This window comes from Nicotiana sylvestris, chromosome 7 (genome assembly GCF_000393655.2).
Source record: "Nicotiana sylvestris chromosome 7, ASM39365v2, whole genome shotgun sequence".
NCBI classification, from domain to species: Eukaryota; Viridiplantae; Streptophyta; class Magnoliopsida; order Solanales; family Solanaceae; genus Nicotiana; species Nicotiana sylvestris.
The window spans coordinates 49,550,645-49,564,414 of record NC_091063.1 but is presented as its reverse complement, the minus strand read 5'-3'; positions in this window follow the sequence as shown (position 1 = coordinate 49,564,414).

Here is a 13,770-nt window from a genome sequence, read left to right as displayed (position 1 = left end):
TGGTGAGGACGAGAGTAAAAGCACGAAGGGTGATGTCGTGCACTTGTCTTTTATTTCTGATTCTTAATGATAATTGAACTTTGGTGTTCCTTATATTTATCTGTTGTTATTATGTTATTACTTAATGTTCCCCGCAACATGTTTCCCCCTCCTACCCTTAACTGTACGTTTCTGTCTTTATTTTATATTGTATATGATTTAACTGCACAAGTTTATTTAGTAGTCTGGTACTAGCCTCGTCACTACTTCGTCGATGTTAGGCTAGGCACTTACTAGCACATGGTGTCAGTTGTGCTAATACTACACTCGGCACTGTATGAAGATCCCGGTGCAGCAAATTTTGGACCATAGTGAGGGTGCTATTTTCAGTCCGTTCAGGCGATTCGAGGTAGTCTTGCAGGCGTCTGCAGGCCTTGGCATCTGCTTCTATCTTTCAATACTCTTTCTTCTATGTATTTCTAAAACAACTTGTATTTTTCTTTCGGACCCTTATTTGTATTACTCTTAGACAGTCTGTGAAATTGTGACACCAGATCTAGGTAGCTTTTTAGTTTATGGATTTGTATTGGTAATATTTAAATTGTTACATTTCTTTCCTTCCGCCTATTTAATTTCGCTGTTCATATAATGCTAGTTCACAACTGTTAAAGGATTAAAAATGGAAAAAGGTGAATATTTGTAATGGTTGGCTTGCCTAGCTCTCACTAGTAGGCGTCATCACGACTCCCGAGGGTGGGAAATCCGGGTCGTGACAAGTTGGTATCAGAGCTCTAGGTTACTTAGGTCTGACAAATCACGGACAAGCTTAGTAGAGTCTGACGGATCGATACGGAGACGTCTGTATTTATCCCCCGGAGGCTACAGAGTTAGGAAAAAATTCACATCTATTCTTTCTTGTCGTGCGGTTTGGTTTCTCAATGCTAATTGAATTTCTACTCTGTTCTTTTGCAGATGGAGATAACACGCGCTTCCTCATCCACTGATCAGCAGCCCGAGCCCCCAGCAGCAGCTCCCATGAGATGCAGAGGGCGAGGCAGAGGCAGGGGTAGAGCTTAGCTCGAAGCAGCAGCACCAACGGTGGAGCCTCAGGTTGAGTATGATGATGAGGTTCCAGCCCAGGCAGGTGGGCTCATCTCAGGTCCTAGAGGGGTTCACTACTACCCTAGTACTCCAGGATGCTCTGATTTGTCTAGTGGGCCTTATGGAGAGTGTCACCCAGGCAGGCTTACTTCCAGTAGCACCAACCGTCTCTCAAGCCGGGGGAGGAGCACAGACTCCCGCTACCCGCACTCCAGAGCAAATGGCTCCCCAGTTTCAGACTCTAGCAGCTCAGCCAGTTGGAGCAGTTCAACCGGGTGTGGTAGCTCAGACCGGTGATGGAGCAGCTATATCTACTGATGCCTTGTGGCGATTGAACAAGTTTACCAAGATCTTCACTAACACTTTCAGCGGTGCACCTTCTGAGAATCCCCAAGATTATTTAGACAGCTGTCATGAGGTTCTCAGGAACATGGGGATAGTGGAGACCAATGGGGTCGACTTTGCTACTTTTCGCTTATCTGGATCCGCCAAGACTTGGTGGAGAGATTATTGTTTGGCTAGACCTGTTGTGTCACCAGCTTTGACTTGGGATCAATTTTCTCAGCTATTTCTAGAGAAGTTTCTCCCCATCACTCAGAGGGAGAACTATCGGAGGCAGTTTGAGAATCTCCAGCAGGGTTCTATGACTATTACCAGTACGAGACCAACTTTATTGACTTGGCCCGTCATGCTCTTCCTATAATTCACACACGCAGAGAGAGAGTGATGAGGTTCATTGAGGGACTCGTTCAGCCTATTCGATTGTAGATGGCTAAGGAGACGGGGAGCGAGATTTTTTTTCAGGATACGGCCAATGTGGCCAGGAGAGTTGAGATGGTTCTATCACAAGGGGTGGTCAGGGGTCTGACAAGAGACCTCGTCATTCTGGTAGGTTCAGTGGTGCCTTGTCTTGAGGCAGGGATTCTTTTGGTAAGGGCCATCCTCCCAGGCCGTTTTATTCAGCACTTCAGGCTTCTCACGTTGCTCTAGGTGGTCGTGGATCTCGTATGTAGTATTCCGTTCAAATGCCCTATAGCGCACCACCAGCTCCTATTAGTGAAAATCCGCTCTAAAGTTTTCAGAGTGGTTATTCAGGCCGTCGGGGTCAACAGTCTCAGCTGCCGAGGGCTTGTTATACATGTGGTGATACAGGGCATATTGCTAGATTTTGCCCTCGAGCACCGAGCAGCTCTCAGCATCAGGGTTCTCGTGCCATGGTTCAGGCACTGAGTGTTCCACAGCTCGCTCAGCCAGCTAGAGGTGGAGGTAGAGGTGCTAGAGGTAGAGGTGGAGGTCAGGCCACTAGAGGTGGAGGCCAGCCAGCAGGAGGCCGTCGTAAAGATGTAGTGGGGCCCAGCCCTGATGTTATGCTCTTCCAGCCAAGGCTGAGGCTGAGGCTTCCGATGCAGTTATCACAGGTACTATTCTGGTTTGTAGCACATATGCTTCAGTTCTATTTGATCCAGGGTCTACATACTCCTATGTGTCATCTTATTTTGCACTGTATCTGGTCATGCCTAGTGATTCTTTGAGTGCTCCTATATATGTGTCTTCACCAGTGGGTGATCTATTGTGTTAGATCGTGTCCATCATTCATGTATAGTTGTGATTGGGGATCTTAAGACTCGAGTAGATTTGTTACTGTTGGACATGGTTGATTTTGATGTTATCTTGGGGATGGACTGGATATCACCTTACTATATTATCTTGGACTATCATGCCAAGACTGTGACCTTAGCTTTGCCGAGTTTACCTCTTTTAGAGTGGAGAGGGACTCTTGGTCATTCTACCCGTATTGTTATCTCATATATGAAGGCTCGGCGTATGGTCGAGAAGAGGTGTTTGTCCTATTCAGCATATGTTCGTGATTCTAGTGCTGAGATTCCTTCTATGGATTCTGTGCCTGTAGTTCGTGAGTTTCTTGATGTATTTCCTTTAGACCTACCAGGTATGCCACCCGACGGGGATATTGACTTCTGCATTGATTTAACTCCGAGCACTCGGCCCATTTCTATTCCGTCATATCATATGGCCCCACCTGAGTTGAAAGATTTGAAGTAGCAGTTGCAAGACTTTCTTGATAAAGGCTTTATTAGACCTAGTGTCTCACATTGGGGTGCGCCGGTGTTGTTTGTTATGAAGAAAGACGGATCGGTGAGGATGTGTATAGATTACCGGCAGTTGAACAAGGTTACAATCAATAATAAGTATCCATTACCGAGGATTGATGATTTTCTTGATTAGCTTCAGGGTGCCAAGGTATTTTCGAAGATTGACTTGAGATCTAGTTACCATCAGTAGAGAATTAGGGCATTCGATGTCCCTAAGACAGCTTTTCGCACTCGGTAGGGGCATTATGAGTTCTTGGTAATGTCATTTGGGTTGACAAATGCCCCAGCAACTTTTATGGATTTGATGAAATAAGTGTTCAAGCCTTACTTGGATTCGTTCATGATAGTCTTCATCGATGATATTTTGATCTATTCCCGCAGCTGGGAGGAGCATGAGCAGCATCTGAGAGTGGTTCTTCATACTTTGAGAGATAGTCAGTTGTATACTAAGTTTTAAAAGTGTGAGTTCTGGTTGAGTTCAGTTGCATTCTTGGGTCGTGTTTTATCAGCAGAGGGTATTCAGGTAGATCCGAAGAACATAGAGGCAGTCAAGAACTGGCCTAGACCCGCATTAGCTACAGAGATCCAGAGTTCCTTGGGTTTGGCAGGCTATTACCGTCGATTTGTGGAGGGGTTTTCATCTATTACAGCCCCGATGACTAGGTTGACCCAGAAGGGTGCCCAGCTTAGGTGGTCGGAAGAATGTGAGGAGAGCTTTCAGAAGCTCAAGAGAGCTTTGACTACGGTGCCAGTGTTGGTTTTTCCCACAGGTTCAGGGCCATATACAGTTTATTGTGATGCATCTTGTATTGGACTTGGTGCCGAGTTGATGCAGGATAGCAAGGTCATTGCTTATGCTTCGCGTCAGTTGAAGATTCATGAGAAGAATTATCTAGTTCATGATTTGGAGTTAGCATCCATTGTTCACGCGTTGAAATTTGGAGGCATTATTTGTATAGCGTGTCATGTGAGATGTTCACGGATCACAAAATTCTATAGTATCTGTTCAAGCAGAAGGAGCTAAATTTGAGGCATAGGAGGTGGTTGGAGCTACTGAGGGACTATGATATCACCATCGTATATCATCCGAGAAAGGCCAATGTGGTGGTCGATGCTTTGAGTAGAAAGTTAGCCAGTATGGGTAGTTTAGCGTATATTCCGGTCGATGAGAGACCGCTTGCTTTGGATGTTCAGGCTTTGGCCAATCAGTTCGTGAGGTTGGCTATTTCTGAGCCCATCCAGGTATTACCTTGCATAGTCACTCGTTCTTCTTTATTGGAGCATATCCGAGATTGGCAGTATGATGACCCTCATTTGTGTATCCTTAGGGACATGGTGCAGCACGGTGGTGCCAAGCAGGTTACATTAGGAGATGATGGAGTTTTGAGGCTGCAGGGTCGAGTGTGTGTGCCTAATGTGGATGGGCTTCGAGAGTTGATTTTAGAAGAGGCCCATAGTTCTCGGTACTCTATTAATTCGGGCGCTGCTAAGATGTATCGGGATTTGCGGCAGCACTATTGGTGGAGAAGGATGAAGAAGGATAGTGTTGCATATGTGGCTCGGTGTTTGAATTGTCAACAGGTAAAGCACGAGCATCAAAGACCTGGTGGTTTGTTCCAGAAGATTGAGATTCCCGAGTGTAAATGGGAGCGTATCACTATGGACTTCATTGTTGGACTCCCACAGACTCAGAGGAAGTTCGATGCAGTATGGTGTATTGTTGATAGGCTGACCAAGTCAGCACATTTCATCCATGTGGCAATCTCCTATTCTTCCGAGAGGTTAGCTGATATCTATATCCGGGAGATTGTTCATCTTCATAGTGTGCCCGTGTCTATCATTTCGGACCTAGGTACGTAGTTTACTTCATATTTCTGGAGAGCAATTCAGCATAAGTTGGGCACATGGGTCGAGCTGAGCACAACACTTCATCCTCAGACGGACAGGCAATCCGAGCATACTATTCAGATTTTGGAGGATATGCTCCGAGCTTGTGTCATTGACTTTAGAGGCTCGTGGGATCAGTTCTTGCCTTTAGCAGAGTTTGTCTACATCAACAGCTACCAGTCGAGTATCCAGATGGCTCCTTGTGAGGCTTTATATGGTAGGCAGTGTCGGTTGCCGGTTGGATGGTTTGAGCCGAGAGAGGCTCGGTTGTTGGGTACGGATCTAGTACAGGATGCCTTGGACAAGGTTAGGATTATTCAGGATAGGCTTCGTACAGCTCAGTCCAGGCAAAAGAGTTATGCCGACCGTAAGGTTCGTGATGTGGCATTCATGGTCGGCGAGCGAATGTTATTTCGAGTGTCGCCGATGAAGGGCGTGATGAGAATTGGGAAGAGGGGCAAGCTTAGCCCTAGGTTCATTGGTCCTTTTGAGATTCTTGATCGAGTGGGAGAGGTGGCTTACAGACTTGCGTTGCCGCAGAGCTTATCAGCCGTGCATTCAGTGTTTCATGTGTCCATGCTTCAGAAGTATCACGACAATCCATCCCACGTGTTAGATTTCAGCACTGTCCAGTTGGACAAGGACTTGTCCTATGATGAGGAGCCGGTAGCTATCCTAGACCGGTAGGTTCGTCAGTTGAGATCGAAAAGTTTCCCTTCTGTCCGTGTTCAGTGGAGAGGTTAGCTTGTTGAGGCAGCAACCTAGGAGTCCAATCTGATATGTGGAGCCGATATCCCCATCTTTTCTCTGACTCAGGTACTTCTTTTCTATGTCCGTTCGAGGACGAACGGTTGTTTCAGAGGTGGAGAATGTGATGACCCAAAAGGTCATCACTTGTTTTAGAAATAAATTTTGTGTCCTGAGGCCTTAAAAACCTCTTTTTTGTCTCACCTCGATTTGTGTGCGCAGTCTGGGCATGTATCCGGAAAGCCATTATGTGAAAATCTGTGAAAATGATAAATTTTGCTTTTAAAATAAATTTAAGTTGACTTCGGTCAACATTTTTGGTAAATGGACATGGACTCGTGTTTCGATGGTCCCGGAGGGTCCGTAGGAAAATATGGGACTTGGGCGTATCCCCGAAAATAAATTTCGAGGTCCCAAGCCCGAAAAATGAATTTTTGAAAGAAATTGTTTAACTGAAATTATAAGAGCTTTAGAAATTGGAATGTGTTTGAATTTGATGTATCGGGCCCGTATTTTAGTTCCGGATCCCGGTATAGGTCTTATATGACATTTAAATTGAGCCTGTAAAATTTGGTAAGAAACGGACTTGGTATGACGTGAATCGGACCATCGGTTGTTAAAGATGGAACTTAAGATTTCATGAGATTTTTCTTTGATTTTGATGCTAAATTCATAGTTATTGATGTTATTTTGCTGATTTGATCGCACGAGCCAGTCCGTATGATGTTTTTGGACTTGTGTGCATGTTTGGTTTGGAGCCCTGAGGGCTCGGGTAAGTTTTGGATAGGCCACGGAGTGTTTTGAACTTAGGAAATTGCTGGTGTGTTGCAGGTCTGCAGGCTTCGCAGCCTGGCTCGTAAATGCAAAGATGTATCACAAATGCGAAGATGGCCTGGGCTGGCCTTGATCGCAAATGCGACCATTTCATCGAAAATGCGAAAGGGGCCAGAGTTGCAAATGCGACTTATTCTTCGCAAATGCGAAGGTAGCAGGTTCCTTAAGGGTTCGCCCTGGTCGCAATTGCGACATCTGCAACCTGCTAAATCACAACTTAGCCGAAAATTTCTGCATTTTTCAAACCTTTTCAAAACCTAAACACCTTTGGACGATTTTTCAAAGACAAGTACTCGTCCAAATCGATTGTAAATCATTTCTAAATTGTTTTCATTAATCTTTAACATCTTTTCACATGATTTCAACTCAAAATCAAGGGTTTTCATGGGGGAAATTGGGTATTTTGGGTAGAACTTAGGGTTTTCAAATTTTTGGAATTTGGACCTCGATTTGAGGTTCGATTTCAAAACAAATTATATATTTGGGTTCGTGGGAGAATGGGTAATCGGGTTTTGACCATGTGGACCCGGGGTTGATTTTTTACTTTTTGGGGAGATCATTGGGAAACTTATTTTCATGCATTTGAATTGTGTTCATGGAATTAAGGTAAGTGTTTGGTCTAACCTTAGCTTGAGGGATTAGGAGTCGTGTCCTTATTGCTATGTGTTAATTATTGAATACGAAGTATAGGCATGGTGACGAGTATCTAGATGTTGGTGTCAAGCATGCCCGTGAGTCTTATACTATGATTAATGTGACTCCAATTTGTATTGTTCATGTTTTATATGATGATTTCTTTTGTTGAACAAGGCTTGTGAAAGTATTATTGGTAATTGAACATTGAAGAGCGTTGGCTCAAGTTGTAAAATGATTTGTGGAAGTATTATTGGCAATTGAACATTTTAGAGCATTGACTCAAGTTGTGAATTGAGTTGCGAAGTAAATGTGGAAAAAGAGAAGAGTTTTATGATATTGTCTCCCTTGCCGGGATGTTGTTACTTTTGATGTTATCTTCCTTGCCAGGATGTTATTGTTTGGATATTGTTTCCCTTGCCGGGATATGGTTGTCATACTATTGTTCCCTTGCCGGGATTTCATTTTGATTTTATTGATTCCCTTGCCCTTATTGATTTACGATTGTTGTTTGGGTAAGGAAGAGTGTTAAAGCACGAAGGCTGATGTCGTGCATGATATTTGTGAGAGAGTGTTAATGCACGAAGGGTGATGTCGTACCAATTTTTTGAGGTATAAGCACGAAGGGTGATGTCATGTTGCACGATGTACCATTTCGTGCCATGATATGAGTGATAATGCATGATGGATCATTCTGTGCCATGATTATGTGAGGTAAAAGCACGAATGGTGATACCATGCCGATTTTATTGATTTTATGGTGAGGACGAGAGTAAAAGCACGAAGGGTGATGTCGTGCACTTGTCTTTTATTTCTGATTCTTGATGATAATTGAACTTTTGTGTTTCGTATATTTATCTGTTGTTCTTCTGTTATTACTTGATGTTCCCCGCAACATGTCTCCCCCTCCTACCCTTAACTGTGCATTTCTGTCTTTATTTTTCGCTGTATATGATTTAACTGCACAGTTTTATTTGGTAGTCTGGTCCTAGCCTCATCACTACTTCACCGAGGTTAGGCTAGGTACTTACCAGCATATGGGGTCGATTGTGCTGATACTACACTCTGTACTGTGTGCAGATCCGATGCAGCAGCTTTTGGACCACAGTGAGGGTGATGTCTTCAGTCCATTCAGGCGACCCGAGGTAGTCCTACAAGCGTCTGCAGGCCTTGGCGTCTCCTTCTATCTTTCAATACTATTTCTTCTATGTATTTCTAAAACAACTTGTATTTTTCTTTCGGGCCCTTATTTGTAGTACTCTTAGACAGTCTATGAAATTGTGACACCAGATCTGGGTGTCGCACCTCCTTTTTCCGCGCCCGCGGGGTGCGTGGGGAGTTTTCTCCAATTGAAGGACAGTCGAAACGGGATTTGTTTATTTGTTTCAGAGTCGCCACCTGGGAATTTTAAGGCGTCCCAAGTCACCAATTTTAATCCCTGAATCGAGGAGAATATGACTCTGTTTATTATTCTGCGAACCAGAAATCCTGAGTAAGGAATTTTGTTAATCCGGAAGAAGGTGTTAGGCATTTCCGAATTCCGTGGTTCTAGCACGGTCGCTTAACTGTTTTTATTATTGGCTTAATTATCTTGATTTTTATTAAATACTTTTTGTTACGTGATTTTTCTACCGCTTTTACTTATTGTGATTAAGGACCCTTCTTTGAATCGAATTACGCGTACGTATATTCGTGTTATAAATTTAAAAATGCGGAATTGTGTCACGCGTACGTGTACACAATAACTTTTGATAATATATTTATTAAGCAATCATTTTTTTCGAAATTGTGTTGAATCAAGAATATTTGTTTTTCTTAAATATTGAACCGCACATCGCGGGTTTTTATGAAATTAATTTAACGCCTTTGAAAAAATTCTTTTATTAAATATTCGCTCGAAATTGCGCATACACATAATCCGAATTTTGCTTTTAAAAATATAATCAGGGTACGCGAACGTATCCCTAATTGCGCAAAATATTTGTAATGATATTAGGGATTTTTCCACAAATTGTTTGTTGTATCTACACATTTTATATGAAAATACTGAGAAATTCATATTCAAGGGATGTCTTTAAATTCTTTTAAAAGAAATTCACAATTTTTAAATATTGCCCGTTGACTATAATTTCCGAGTATTAATTATGTTCATCCCAAGACTATTCAAATTCACAGTGATAGGATAAAAATTTGATTTTTTAGCAAATACAACATATATATGTATGCCAAAGAATGAATTGTATATGAAACTAACAAATTCTATTTCTAATTACCATTGATATAAAGTGTTGCAATTGGTGCTTATACATCTCGTTTCATTCTCATATACTCGCTTTTAATCTAATAGGCCTAATTATTTGGTCAATTTGTTTTATGAAGGTAGATAGGCATCGAGTTTATAGGAAAGGAGTTATTATACAAGTTAATTCAATAAAATTACCTTACATGCAACCTAACTGTATGTCGTAAACATTCATAACGTTTTAACATCGTAACAAGCTATATCATATCACCTTTCACCAACGTTTATACACACATCTATTATCTTTATAAAAATATACCATCAATACCATCTTAACCTTATTTAACAACAAGAGTTAGTAATGTAGTTTTCTTGATATTTCTACATTACTCTTTACTTAGCTAACAACACCATAAAATTTAAATAATGGCCCACTTTATGCCATGTTTCCTACCTTGACAATCTTAATCACAACTATACTTTAATGAAAATTTAGAAAATTAACCTTGTTACAACACTTATACAGTCTTCAATAAAGGATATTTAACTTACAGTCATCCTATCAACATATACTACTTATTTGATCCAGAAACAAAACTGAATTTTTAATTAAAGAGCTTAAATGAATAAAGATATTATTACAATTCAAGCTTCATTTATCTGTCATACTGAATCTCTTTCCAACATAGAATTTAAAAGGATATGTACCTGGAAATGGAGGTAGAAGAAGTAAGTTTCAGCAGTTGCAGCAGTAACAAAAACAGCAAAATACCAGTATTCCCACAGATTTGAGCAATAATAAGACCCGAAGAAAATAGATGCACAGTACAGTTATTTTTTAAAAGACACTTCAGATGTTAACTAAATCAGTGGAACCAAGTAAACTTGAACAGATTCAACAAAAGAACAATATTTCAGATTTCAATTTCTTTACGGTTTCAAATTCCCATTTTTCTGATTTTCTATTGCTGCTGTTGTATCTGTGTGTGTGTGTGTGACTGTAACCCTCCTTCAATTTATTATGACTGTAACCCTTCCAGTCCCCTTAAGCTCTATCTCTCTGTCTGAAAACTGTATATTTTTTCAGATTTTTTCTCTTCCTCTTTAAATCTCTTAAAGTCTGTCTAAATTCTCTTCTCTGTCTAATTGATAAATCAGATTTTTTTTCTTTCAAAATCTCTCCAAACTCTCTTTTTCTGAAACTGATCTCAATCAGTCCCAATTCCCACCCTCTTATACAGGTCTGTTCCTCCCTTTTAAGCGCTGCCCGGACCCCTTTCTTCTTTTAAAAAAAACAGAAAGTTCCATTACAAACTACTTTTTAATACTTTATATGATCCTAACCTGATTTTAAGCAGCCCCATTACCCTTTGTTTCCCATTATCACTTTAAATAATAGCCACTAACTTTTCACTTTCAGCACATTGCTATTAACATATTATCCTCATTGTTTTATCCCAGAAATGTCCAGATTTACTGTTTTCTACTGGTATTACTGCCTTAAATTTAGCATCTTAACAATACAGATTTTAAAATCTGTATAAGCCTGATTATTAATCTGATTTACAACATCTACAAACCAATCCTAAAGTTTGGACTGAATCCTGACTAAGAATGTAACCCCCTAACACAATTATATCCAATCAACATTTGTAAACTTGAATTCAAACTTGACATTACAACAATATTACACTGAGTTCAGCATAATAATTCAAACTGATCTTCAAATTGAACTAAGATCAAACATACACAGGAGCATTGTCAATATACTGACAATGCCCTGTTCAGAAAACAACATATACAGCATACATTTGAATTCACTGATTCACAAACAAACATGATTTAATTGACGAGTATTAATCAGTTGACTATTTACAACATTTGTCCATAATCAGTCTAAAACAATAGAAGCAGACTGTTTCAGTCAGCATTTTCAGAAATGAAAATTCGTAATATAACTAATCGACGAACTTAATCGAGTCGATTACACACATTGTAAACAATCACAACCAACAGAAATAATTTCATATTTTGATCATAAGACGGGCATGAGACAAAGATGACAGAATTAATCAAAACAAAATATGAGAAATTAACAAGTTATTAAAACAAACGAAAATACATACAGAATACACAAACAGAAATAGAAAAGTACCTCTGAATTTTAATCAGACTCGAACTCAACTTGGCTTCGGATTTGTTTGAAATCAAACAGACCTTAGTCGAAGTATTTTCCACTGAAAATACTTCGACTAAGGTCGATTAAACCTCAATCTTTATTCAATCTGGACAGAATCCAAAAGTCTAGTATTTTTAGGGTTCTTGAAAGTTCGATTTGGGATTTAACCATTTCTGGTCAGATTCGAGGAGAACCAAATATGATACAAGGGTGAGGGTAGCCTAGGGGTCATTTGGTGTCAACTTAAAACGGATCTGAGTTTGTTCTTGTTTGGTCCGAATCTTCAAAAGAAGATTCGAGAAGCTCGGAACTGATTCGAGCCAAACAAACTTCAGATCCATAACAAGGCATGCTAGGAGGTACTATGGTGTTATTTTGGAAGCCATTGGAAAGGATAAGGTTTTCAGGCCAACCTTCGATTTAAGATTCGAAGAATTGGGGCCTGATTCGAAGGAAACCAATGTTAGATCTGTGTAGAGGATGTTCAGGGGATTCTATGGTGTTATTTTGGTGACCGGCGGCGTTAATGCCGCCGGGTTTCAGGCGGTGGGATCCTAGGGCGGCTAGGGTTAGGAGTGGGGGTTTGGGGGACGATGATGAATAGTGTAGGAGGGGGGTGTTTAGTTTGGGGCCGGGGTAGGGGCCTGGGACTTATATAGGGGTGGGGTGGATTGATATTGTCTGTTGGATTAGATAGAATGAAGGGCCAGGATCAATTCATTAAACCAAACGATGTCGTTTGGTTTAATGCCAGGGTCGGCTGAGTCGGGTCACTGGATCGGGTTACGGGTTACGGGTAAAGGGGGTGAGATCTTGACCGTTGGTTGGATTTGATCCAACGGCCCTTGATGGGAGGTGACCAAACGTCGTCGTTTGGTTTTGGCTTTGAATTGGACCGGACAGGGTCATCTGGATTGGGCTATGGGGGGGAATTAATTCATTTGGGCCTGGATTTTAATCCAGGTCCGATTTTCCATATATATACATTATTTTTTATTTATTTATTTTTTTCATTTTTTTCTAATTAGATTTCTAATTTTAATTATAAAACAATTTTAACTTCACAAAATATATTAATTATTCTATAACAATTTTTTAACACATAGACAAAACATCAATCACACCGTGGAATATTTAAAATAGAACTATTGCATATTTTTGTGATTTTATTTAAATTATCTTTTAAATGCATAATTAAATCCTATATGCATGCAATATGTATTTTATTTTATTTTTTCATTTTATTATGACAATGTAAACACTTACGGACATAACACAAGTATTTAACACCACGCAAATTCAAAAATTACACAGTAAAAGAAATTTATTTTATTTTTTGATTTATTTTGGAGTAGTTTTTCGTAAGGCAAAAATCACGTGCTCACAGCTGCCCCTCTTTGTGCGGAAACTCGAAGAATTTTCGTGCAAAGATAAAGTGAGCGGATACGAGCGATTTTTGCCTGTTCGAAGACTCCGTGGGAAGCATTTTTAGAAAGATTTGACCGAACCTCTGCTTCAAAGGTTTCCTACATATCCTTGGCTATAAAGGAATCAAGTCAATGTAGTTCGGGAATTTTGGGTAGCTGGGACTACCGTGGGACTGTGATGTTACTGCTGCTTCGTGCTGTTTTTACTGCTTGCTGACCTCCTTATTACACCTTACTTCAAAGGTAATACAAAAATTAAACTAGATTATGGTACAGGAATTATAAAAAATCTTATCTAGATCATGCCCTTGCATTTCTTATTGTCTTGATATCTTGGTGACTCTTGGGCATTTGGCTTATTCCGTATTCCTTTCATTGTGTCCCGTATTTTCTTTTGGGACTCTTGTTGTTTCTTGCTGGGGATTTTGTTAGACTCCTCTGCTTTATTGATTCTAAGTGTGCTCCTTTATCATATGAGCGGGCTTTTGATTTCAACACTTCAATTGTATTCCCTCGTTCCCCAGGTGGGTGCCTTGGCTGTTTCTTTTCTTTCTTCATCCTCGTTCTCCAGGTGGACGCCTGACTTCTTTTTAACTTCTTCATCCTCGTTCTCCAGGTGGACGTCTGACT